The 10,148-nt window shown below is 54.9% G+C and overlaps 1 pseudogene; it reads left to right on the plus strand.

Annotated features, from left to right (window-relative positions):
* The first annotated feature begins 6,702 nt into the window (after positions 1-6,702).
* LOC122457180 lies at positions 6,703-8,722 on the plus strand (annotated as a pseudogene).
* Positions 8,723-10,148: the final 1,426 nt, after the last annotated feature.

A 10,148-nucleotide genomic window follows, 5' to 3' on the forward strand; every position in this document is an offset into this window, starting at 1 on the left:
AGAAGGATGCGTGGCAGATAGATAAACGCCAAGATAGAGCAGCAGACCTGCACTACACCGGATGGCTTGAGGCGTGGGTGGGAGGGAGCTCGCTTGTCGCCCGTCCCCGACCACCAGGCCAGAGCTCTTGACCCAGTTGACTCGGGCAGAGGAGGCTGCCAAGTAAACGGCCTGGCAAGCCTCCACCCGTATCAGGTCATCTGGGTCCTGGACCACGAGGAGCACATCGCCAGCGTACACCAACAGGACCAGCCGCAGCTCCGGCTCCTGAAGCGCCAACCCCATCAACCTCCGGCGGAGGAGATGGAAGAAGGGCTCAATCGCCAGAGCATACAGCTGGCCCAAGAGGGGGCACCCCACCATACTCCCCGCCTGAAGCTGACTGGCTCAGTCAGGGTCCAGTTGAGCCTGACCAGACACTCCGTGTCGCCGTACAGCACCTGGAGAAAGCCCACAAACTGAGGCCCAAAGCCGAACACCCACAGGGTGCCCAGGGGATACCCATGGTCCACCCTGTCGAACGCCTCTCCTCGTCTAGAGACAGGAGGGCGAATGGCAGACCATCCCTACGCCCCAGCTCCAAGAAGTCCCGGACCAAATACAAGTTATCAAAGATAGTCCAGCCCAGGACAGTGAAGGTCTGGTCAGGATGGACCATGTCCGCCATCACGGACCCCAGCCACAGCGAGGTGGCCTTCACTACGACCTTATAGTCTGTGCTGAGGAGCGAGACGGGACGCCAATTCCGTAGGTCATGGAGGTCCCCCTTCTTCTGTAATAAGGCAAGCACAGCTCCCCTGCACGAGAGAGGGAGGACCCCGCTTTGCAAGGACTCAGCCCAGATGATGTCAGGGTCTGGGCTGAGGACGTCCCAGAACACACGGTAGAACTCCACGGTCAGCCCGTCCATGCCCGGAGATTTATTAGTGGGCATGCAACGGAGGGCTTCCGAGAGCTCGGCCAGAGAGAGAGGCAGCTCCAGCCAGTCTCGGTCACCCGCGCTGACCGTCGGGAGTTCGGTCCAGAGCACCCTGCCGGCACCGGCGTCACTCAGATCAGGGGAGAAAAGGCTAGCGTAGAAGGCCCTGGCCTTTCCATGCCTCTCCTCCAGATCTGTGAGGGGGATACCATCCTCCACCAGGAGGCAGGTGATGTGCTTTTTGGCCCCCCTCCTTTTCTCCAGGGTGTAGAAGAAGCAGGAGCCGCGATCCATCTCCCGAAGGAGGCGGATACTGGATCGAACAAAAGCGCCCCAGACTCAATGGTCCTCCAGGGCCCGGAGCTCCTCCCGGTACACTGCGCGGAGGGGTAGATCCTCAGGGCCGGAGGCGAGATGCCGCTCTAGCTCTAAGACCTCCCGCTCCAACTGCCCTATCACCGTGTCCCTCCGTCGGGTGGTGCCCCGGGTGTAGTCGTAGCAGAAGAGCTGTGTGCGCACCTTCCCCACATCCCACCACCGCCACACCGAGGGAAAGGTACGCCGCTGCCCCCGCCAGGCCAGCCAGAACTCCTGGAAGGATGCCAGAAAGCCCATGTCCTCCAGCAAGCTGTTACTGAAATGCCAATAGGCTGGCACCGGCCTCTCCGGACTGAAAGAGCCTGTCATGGTCACCAAGTGGTGATCTGAGAATGGGGCCGGCCAGACGCCGGCGCCGTGGGCTATTGCCAGATGGAAACACGAAATATAAATGCAGTCCAACTGGGAGTGGTGCGACCGATCCCCCTCCACCCGGACATAGATAAAGGTAACATCATCGTCCGGATGGTGGTCGCGCCAGGCGTCCACGAGGGAGTGATGATCCACGATCTCCCTGAGGACGCCCACGACTGCCTGGGATGTCTCAACTCCTGAGCGGTCCCGGTCCTTGAGGGTGGTGTTGAAGTCCCCACCCAGGACCAGGCACTCGTGAGGATCCAGGGTGCCGAGGAAGGCCAACACCTGCTGATAGAAATGCACTCATTCCGGGCATAAACGTTGACCAGGTGTAATATCAGCCCCTCTATGCAGACCTGGACGTGCAACAGGCGACCCGGCATAACCTCGGCTACCTCCAGCACCTCGGGTTGTAGCTTGGGGGAGAACAGGGTGGCCACCCCAGCCAAACGGGCGCTGAGGTGGCTAAAGTAAACCTCATCCCCCCACTCCAGCCACCAACTAGCTTCGATGGCTGGAGCAGTGTGGGTCTCCTGCAGGAAGATCACAGAGTACACCACTCCCGAAGGAAGGAGAGCACCTGGCTCCTGCGGAGACCCATGCTACAGCCCCTGGTGTTCAGCGTAGCAAAGATGGTGACCTTCGGAGGGAGGGCTGGGGCGAATCCTCAAGGGCAGGGTGATCAACGGCCTCCAGCGGGCCCCGCAACAACCCATGTTTGACCCCCCCCAAAGGTCATCAGGGAGTCGTGGAATTTATGGGCCCGCCGATAGGTCATGAGACCCTGACTCCTGGTCCCCCCCCCCCCCCCCCAAAAGGCCCTTCACGGCCCGGAGGACACGGTGGAAGTCCCCCCAGCACTGGAGGGCGAGCTGCACCTTGCCCTTTGAGCAACCAGCAACGGCGCAGCTCTTCCCTCAGTGCAGAGGGGAACACGGCAGCCAACCCGCTGCTGTCCTCTGGTGAGGCCCCTAGAAGATCTTCGTGGCCTGCGGAGACGGGCAGGCATGGAGCGGAACCCGGCATGGTTGCATCGGGCAGCCCGTCCCCATCCCCAGCACGGGAGGGGGTGGCGGAGGGAACAGTGCAGCCCCCATGATGCTGGGAAGAGGGGACACGAAAACCGCCCCCTGAGAATTGTTCATAGACAGAGGAAACGAGACAACCTCAGGGGCGGCAATAACATGGGCGGTGGCGGGGAAGGGGACGAGCAACTCATGGGGGACAGAAATAGGATCGGGGCAGGGCCAGAGGCAAGGACAGAAGAAGGGGCAGGAGCAGGGCTAATATTGAGACTGGGGCAGGAGAGAGGCCGGGAGCAGCGGTAGGAACAGGAGCGGGGACACTGATGCTTTCACAGTCCCCAGCAGCCGGACTATCGGGGTGCAGCTCCTCTTGGCTGGGATTGGGGGACAAAGGGACCGGGGCTAGAGAGGGGCCTTCACTGATGCCGGGCACGGGAGCTGTAAGAAACACGTCACCTGCAGCCACGGCGCCAGGCACTACGGAAACTTCACTGGGGCCCCCCCTCCGGAGGGGAAGCCAACCGCTCCGTCCGGGTGGTAGAGGGACGCCCACAGGCTCGGGTCCCGACCGCTCGGCATCGGCCGTCGCCTCTAGGGGCTCGGCAGCCTCAGGTGAGGTGCCATCCGCGGCCGGGCAAATAGGGAGAGCCAGGGGCACCCCCAGGACCAGAGCGGGGGCGACAGCTGGGAGTGAAGGGCAAGGAGAAGGAGGAGGGGGCGGTGGAATTGAGCCACCGCCCAGATCAAGGCCCACCGGTGGGGGAGTCGTCCTCCCCTGGGTGACCGGGGTCAGACCCAGGGCCTCAATCTCCTCAAATATGGAAGTAAATTCAGTCCCCGTGGCCCCAGAGTCCACCCCGCCAGGAACCGGGGCAGTAATAGCCCCGCTATCGACAACGGCGGGGGGCACAGATGGCAAAGGGGCCGGGGGAACTCCTACAAAGGCCTCCTCGGGAGGGGACTTAACAAGGGGGGCGGTGACACCTCTGTCTGCTGCCATAGCCAGTGTCTCTTGCTGGGCTCCATCGAGGGGCGCAGCAGAAGATGTAACAGCGTCAGCCCCCCGTAGCATTTTTCGGGGGGGGCCTCCTCTCCCTCTTGGTCGGAGGGGAAGGATCGAGCCCACGATTTACGGGCGCCGCACTTCCCCTGGACAAGCACCCAGCCCTCCGAAGTGGAGGTGGAGGGCCGGCTAGCCGGGGCAGGGCCAGGGGGCAAGGGCGATTGTTTTGGGGCTTGGGGTGGCAAAGGGGCAGCTTCCCTTGGGCCCTTTAAATCGCCACCGGAGCCCCAGACAGCGTGGGCTGTGCAGCACTGAAGGGCTGGCTAGGGGAGTCTGGCCCCAGCCCTGCCCCTTCCACCCGTGCCCCCCCTTCCAGGACCCCAGAGTGCCCCCCCACCCCAACCTTGCTCAGGAGCCCTGCCACCCTGCATATCTTTCTTTCATCCCTGCCCCCAGGCTTATCGTCTGCTCTGGACCAAGTCTGTAGAACATGACTAGTGATTTGAGGGGCCCCCCCTTCTACAGAGGCCTGACTGTCAGAGGGTGGGCGTTCAGTGACTCAAACTAGGCACCCCAAAAATGGAGGCATCACATGGCACTCTGAGAAATCTTGGTCCTGGTTTCTCCATATTGGCCAGATGTGGGAGAATAAAGAGACCTTTTAAGGACACATTTTCCAGTGTATATATCTGCACATCGGTCATCGGTACAGTCCCACATATCCTGTGAATTACAAACACTACATAGTCTTGTTACCCAAGCCTCAGTTATCTGAAACACCCAGAGATCACAAATAGTTAAGAGCTGTTTATTCAAAACAGGTGCTAAGGGTGACAGTGGGAATTACAGACCAGTTAATGTTTAGTTCAAGTGTCATGTACATGTTCAAAGTAGAATGTTAAAACACATAGCTGGTCATGATACACTAGAGACAAACCAACCAGCTTCTACAAAGGAAAGTCATGCTTTGCTAAGCCACTAAAATACCGTGTGTCAACAAAATAGGAGATAAAGGACAGCCAGGTGACGCAATTTATTTGAACTTTCAAAAAGTGTTTGACAAAACCCCTCACAAAGCTGTGAACTAAGTTTGTATGTATGTGTGTGTGTGTGTGTGTTTGTGAAACAAACTTCTGTCGTGAATGGCAGTGTACACAGCTCCAGCGCAGCCTGGCTAACTTCTGCTCTTTGCCCCAAGGACAGTTCATACCAATGCTGATACTATCTAAAATTGTCAAGGGGGGGCTTCCACCTAAAGACTCTCCAGCTAAAGGCAAAAACAGCCTTGCTGTAGTTGTTAGTCTGATCCTGGTTCCCAGCAGACAATCCCAGACAAACACACACGTGCAAGAGGCCACGTGTCTAATTGCAGTGTAAACATACTCACTGAGACTTGGCAACTCGTGCCAGAATCGGGCCGTTGAGGGCATTGCCCGTTTCGGTTCACAGCAGTGTTGTAAAATATAGTCTTGGCCAGTTGAGCCAGACTTTTATTATAGAAAGGTAAAAGGAGCTAGAGAGAGGAAAGAATCATAGGACTGGAAGTAACCTCCAGAGGTCTCCCAATCCCGTCCCTTGCACTCTTGGCAGGACTAAGTATTAGCTAGACCATCACTGACAGGGGCTTGTCGAATCTTCTCTTAAAAATCCCCAATGAGGTAGATTCCACAACCTCCCTAGGCAATTTATTTCAGTGCTTAACCACTCTGACAGTTAGGAAATTTTTCTTAATGTCCAACCTAAACCTCCCTTAATGTAATTTAAGCCCATTGCTTCTTGTCCTGTTCTTAGTATCATGGACTACTAAGTTTGAAAGGGATTTCAGGAGGTCATCTAGTCCAACCCCCTGCTCAAAGCAAGCCCCAACTAAATCATCCCAGCCAGAGCTTTGTCAAGCCTGACCTTAAAAACCTCTAAGGAAGGAGATTCCACCACCTCCCTAGGGAACCCATTCCAGTGAAAAAGCTTTCCCTAATATCCAACCTAAACCTCCCCCACTAGAACTTGAGACCATTGCTCCTTGTTCTGTCATCTGCCACCACTGAGAACAGTCTAGATCCATCCTCTTTGGAACCCCCTTTCAGGTAGTTGAAAGCAGCGATCAAATCCCCCCTCATTCTTCTCTTCCGCAGACTAAACAATCCCAGTTCCCTCAGCCTCTCCTCATAAGTCATATGTTCCAGTCCCCTAATCATTTTTGTTGCCTTCCGCTGGACGCTTTCTAATTTTTCCAAATCCTTCTTGTAGTGTGGGGCCCGAAACTGGACACAGTACTCCAGATGAGGCCTCACCAATGTCGAATAGAGGGGAACGTTCACGTCCCTCGATCTGCTGGCAACATTTATTCTCCCTCCTCCTTGTAACAAACTTTCATGTACTTGCCCTGTTCGCATGTCCCCTCTCAGTCTTCTCTTTTCCAGACTAAACAAACCCATTTTTTTCATTCATCCCTCATAGCTCATATTTTCTAGGCTTTTATAATTTTTGTTTCTCTTCTCTGGACTTTATTGAATTTGTCCATATAGTGGACTGCTCTGTCCCTGAAGCGGTTAAAATGGCCCTGGGAAAGGGCTGCCCCTGGCAAGTTAAAAATTAAAAAAGTAATTTTTAACCTGTTCTTTCTCTGTTTTAACCTCTGATCCTACCTCATTTTTCACTGGCATTCACCATGTTAAACGTCCAATCATCATTAAGAGTCTCAGTGAAAAACCGAAACAAAAAAGTCATTAAGCACCTCTGCCATTTCCAAATTTTCTGTTATTATCCCTCCCTGCATTGAATAATGGGTCTACTCTGTCCTTGGTCTTCCTCTGGCTTCTAATGTATGTTTTCTTATTACCCTTTGTATCTCTAACTAGGGGAAAGAGAAGAAATAAGATGGGGAAGGCAAAGATCACACAAGGACCGGGGGAGGGGCAGGGCAGGGCAGGCAGACTCGCATCCTAGATGGTATATGGGATCATTCAGAGCCAATAGAGGTGCTCATCCCTGTCTCTGGCCCAGTCTGGTCAGAAGGCAGCATGCTGAACGGTGAGCCCTCGAACCAGCCAATGGGAGATCCCAACGCCAGGAGTGTTCTAAGTCTTCCCCCCCCCCCCCCCGCCCCCGGATAGGCACCAGATTGGGATTGCAATGAGGTGCCTCGTTCTCCTAGTGATCTGCAAATGGGAACCTGCTATTGGAATCAGGCCGTGTCCCTGGAGCGACCGAGTTAGAGGCCTTCTCGCTCCACACTGAATGGCCGGTGGAGGAAGAGTTCTGCAACCCAGGAAATAGAACACTGCCTGGGGATGTGGGTGGCCCCGGTTCTTCCCGAAGGGAGAGAGAAGGGTCTTGCCAGGAGCGTGCTCTAACCGCTGGGTGAGGGTACAGTCAGACGAGGGGCTCCTTCAGGCTCTCCTGTGGAAGCTAGTCCACGGTGGGTAGATAATGAAAGGGTGACTGGAGCAGGGGGCTGGACCATGGGGCTCCCTCCTGGTGGTGCCCAAGCACTGGGCTACAGCCTCATTCTCTTTATGTTGGCTCACAGAATGCTGAGATATTTTTCTACAGTGAAACAGTCATGGGGCCCGAGAGAAGCCCAGCATGGAGGGGGCACTGTGCTCAGCAGGGAGCTGCTTGGATTCCACTGGGATCTTGGAGGAAATCCCCTTCCATTTGCGCATGTAAGCCATCTGAGAGCTAAGGGGGGGGCACAGTGGTACTTCCCTCCGAGGGGAGGGGCCTGGCACTTTGCAGTGCCCACGTGGAAGTGTACCACGGTGAGGAATGGTGGGACCTGGCCCGGGCTGTGAGGCCCCGGTCCCTGCCCTCTGTGGCTGGCCTCGCTCACCCCCATCTTCCTGTTGCAGAGGCAGGAAGCAGGGGCTGTGACCCTGGCACTTACCTGGCAGCAGATAGCAACAGTGGCCTCACTGAGCCAAAGAAGCTACCGAACCCTGGTCCGAGAGTCCAAGAGAGCTCCCACAGGAGCTCCATCGGCCATGTTCAGCCACAGGAGGTGAGCGATGCTGCAGGGTGCTAGGAAGGACTGGGGCCCATGGAAACGTTAGACCAGCTGGCGAAATGAGGAAGCGCCAAGTCCTTGGCCTTTACTACTTTATGTGGGAGTTCCTTGGCACGCCTGATCCTCAGGCACCTCTCGCAGTCTAGCTGAATTTGCCAAACAGTGCTGGTGCCCCCAGTTATTGGCTGCGTTTCCCTTGGCAGGCCTAGGGCAGTGGGCTGGGAGCAGGAATCCCTGTGAATGCTCTTGAGATCACAGTCTCTCCTTTACAGCATTGATGCCTCACATACCTGCGCAGTTTCCCAGAGCTCCCTGGAAGGGGACACTGAGAGGGACGTGTGTCCTGTACTGATCGCTCCGGGGGGGCAGGGACGTGAGCAATCTGGTGCCGGGCTGGGGGCAGGGAGCTTGGGGAATTAATAGATTATCCCCAGGAGAGCGAATGCAAGGACCTGAATACAACCAGGCCAGCTCTGCTGCCGGGAGGAATGTCAGGGCATCCCGCAGGCTCTGATTGGACCAGGGAGTGGAGGAAACGGGGTGGGTAATTGAATGAGAGAGGGAGAAGGGCGGCAGTGAGAGATGGCAGGTGCAGCAGAAACAAGGCCCCACTTTATTAAAGCCCCTTTGATTCCCCTCTCCGCAGGGGGCTGTTGCCTCGACAAATCAGAGCTGCAGAAGGTTCGGAAGACAAGGCGATTCAAGCAGGTGAAGCAGCAGCAAGACTCACAGAGGCCCCGAATGGATCTGGAAGAGGAGCTGAGAAAACGACACCGGAGGTTGGAGCAGATCTGTGTCAGCCAGTCATTCACTAATCCAGCACCTGCCAGAGGATAGGAGCCTTTCCCTCACAGCCAGCAAGAAACAGCAACAATCTTGCTCTTTCTCTCCTCCCTGATTGCAGCCTCATTAGTTTATAGGGTCATCCTCTGCTCTGTGGTGCGTGAGTGGGCACTGAAGGGCGTGAGTGGGAGAATACAACTCATGAAGGGGGAAAGCTAAGTCAAAATGAGAGTCTGCTGTGAAGCGCATGAGAACGGTGATGCCTGTGATCATCTTATCTCTAGGGACAGTGAGTTCCCACAGTCCAAGTCCAGCCCCTGTGAAAGTTCTGTCTCGCACTAGCCTTGGTCTCCCAGGACCAGTCATGGGGGTTAGTCATGGTCTTGGAGGGAGAGGAGCCAGAACCATCCCCCTAGAGGGGTTTCAATATCAGGACAGAGATTTTTAAACAGGCCTCTGATCCTGTGGGGAGCTGGTACAGTGAGCAGAGCACCAGGGCAGTAGTTGCTAGCAGCCTGTGTCGCTCAGGAGATGGGCTTGGGTGTTTTGCATCACTTAGAGAATTTCTAGGGCATACAACTTCATTCCTAGGCCTGGTCTAAACCTACAATGTAGATAGACCTAGCTACATCACTCAGGGCTGTGAAAAATTCTGTGCCGTGTGTAATGTAGTTAGGTCAACCTGCCCCTCTTCCCCCCTCCCCCCCCACGCCATTAATGCACCTAGGTCAACTGAATATTTCTCTGGAGGCAGTGGGTCTACTACATCAATTACAAAACACTTTCCATCATTGTAGTGTCTACACTACAGCGGCGTAGCTGGAGCACATGTAATATAAACCTGACCCTAGACGCAAGTTGTACCGACCAAACCTGAAGGTCACAAAGGCGGGGCTTACTGTGATAAGGCCAGCACATTAGTAGTCTCTCTGCTATCCAAGTCCACAAATTGGGTGAGCACTTCTCCCAGAAAGAGTTTCCAGTGCTGTCTGAGGGAGGCTGAGCAAGGGAAACTGTCAGGTGGCACGGAGCCACTGTGCGCAGACAATACTGTGGAAGGCAACACAAAGAAGAATTGCGAGAGAACGCATCAGAATCACTCGTTGTGCTGCTTGAGCTGTTTCTTGGGCAAGTACAGTGTGTGATAAGGAGACACGTGAACTGACTGCATACCTGGAGACGCATGTCCGTGGCACATGCAGTCTGACTGGGGCACAAAGATTTACTTGCGGAAGGCTTGGAGATAAGCTGCCATTTGCTCAGTGCCTGGCCTCGCGATGGGTGTATTGCGGGGAGCCAGCCCAATGGGCTTGGAAGGCTATGTTCAGAGTCTGGTGAATAGGGCTCTCTGCAAACTACTCTAATAAAATCTAAAGAAGAACCAAATCTTTCCCGTAGAACTTTTATACCACCCTGTGCAATCTTAATAGAGAATTATAGCTCTGGTGAAAAAATCCTCAGGATCGTGTAAAAATTCTACAGAAAGGATTTCACTCTTTATGAAAATTAGCAGGAGTCATCCATAAGGGAGGGTCTGGTGTCTTGTCCTGGATTACTTATCTTATTTCAGAACTAGTATCACCACTTTTACACAAACATTGATATCCATGGCAAGATACTGATTTACACTAGCTGAAAATCTGACCTAGAGAGTTGAACTATTCACTTGATCTTAAA

This window comes from Dermochelys coriacea, chromosome 21 (genome assembly GCF_009764565.3).
Source record: "Dermochelys coriacea isolate rDerCor1 chromosome 21, rDerCor1.pri.v4, whole genome shotgun sequence".
Taxonomy (NCBI): Eukaryota; Metazoa; Chordata; order Testudines; family Dermochelyidae; genus Dermochelys; species Dermochelys coriacea.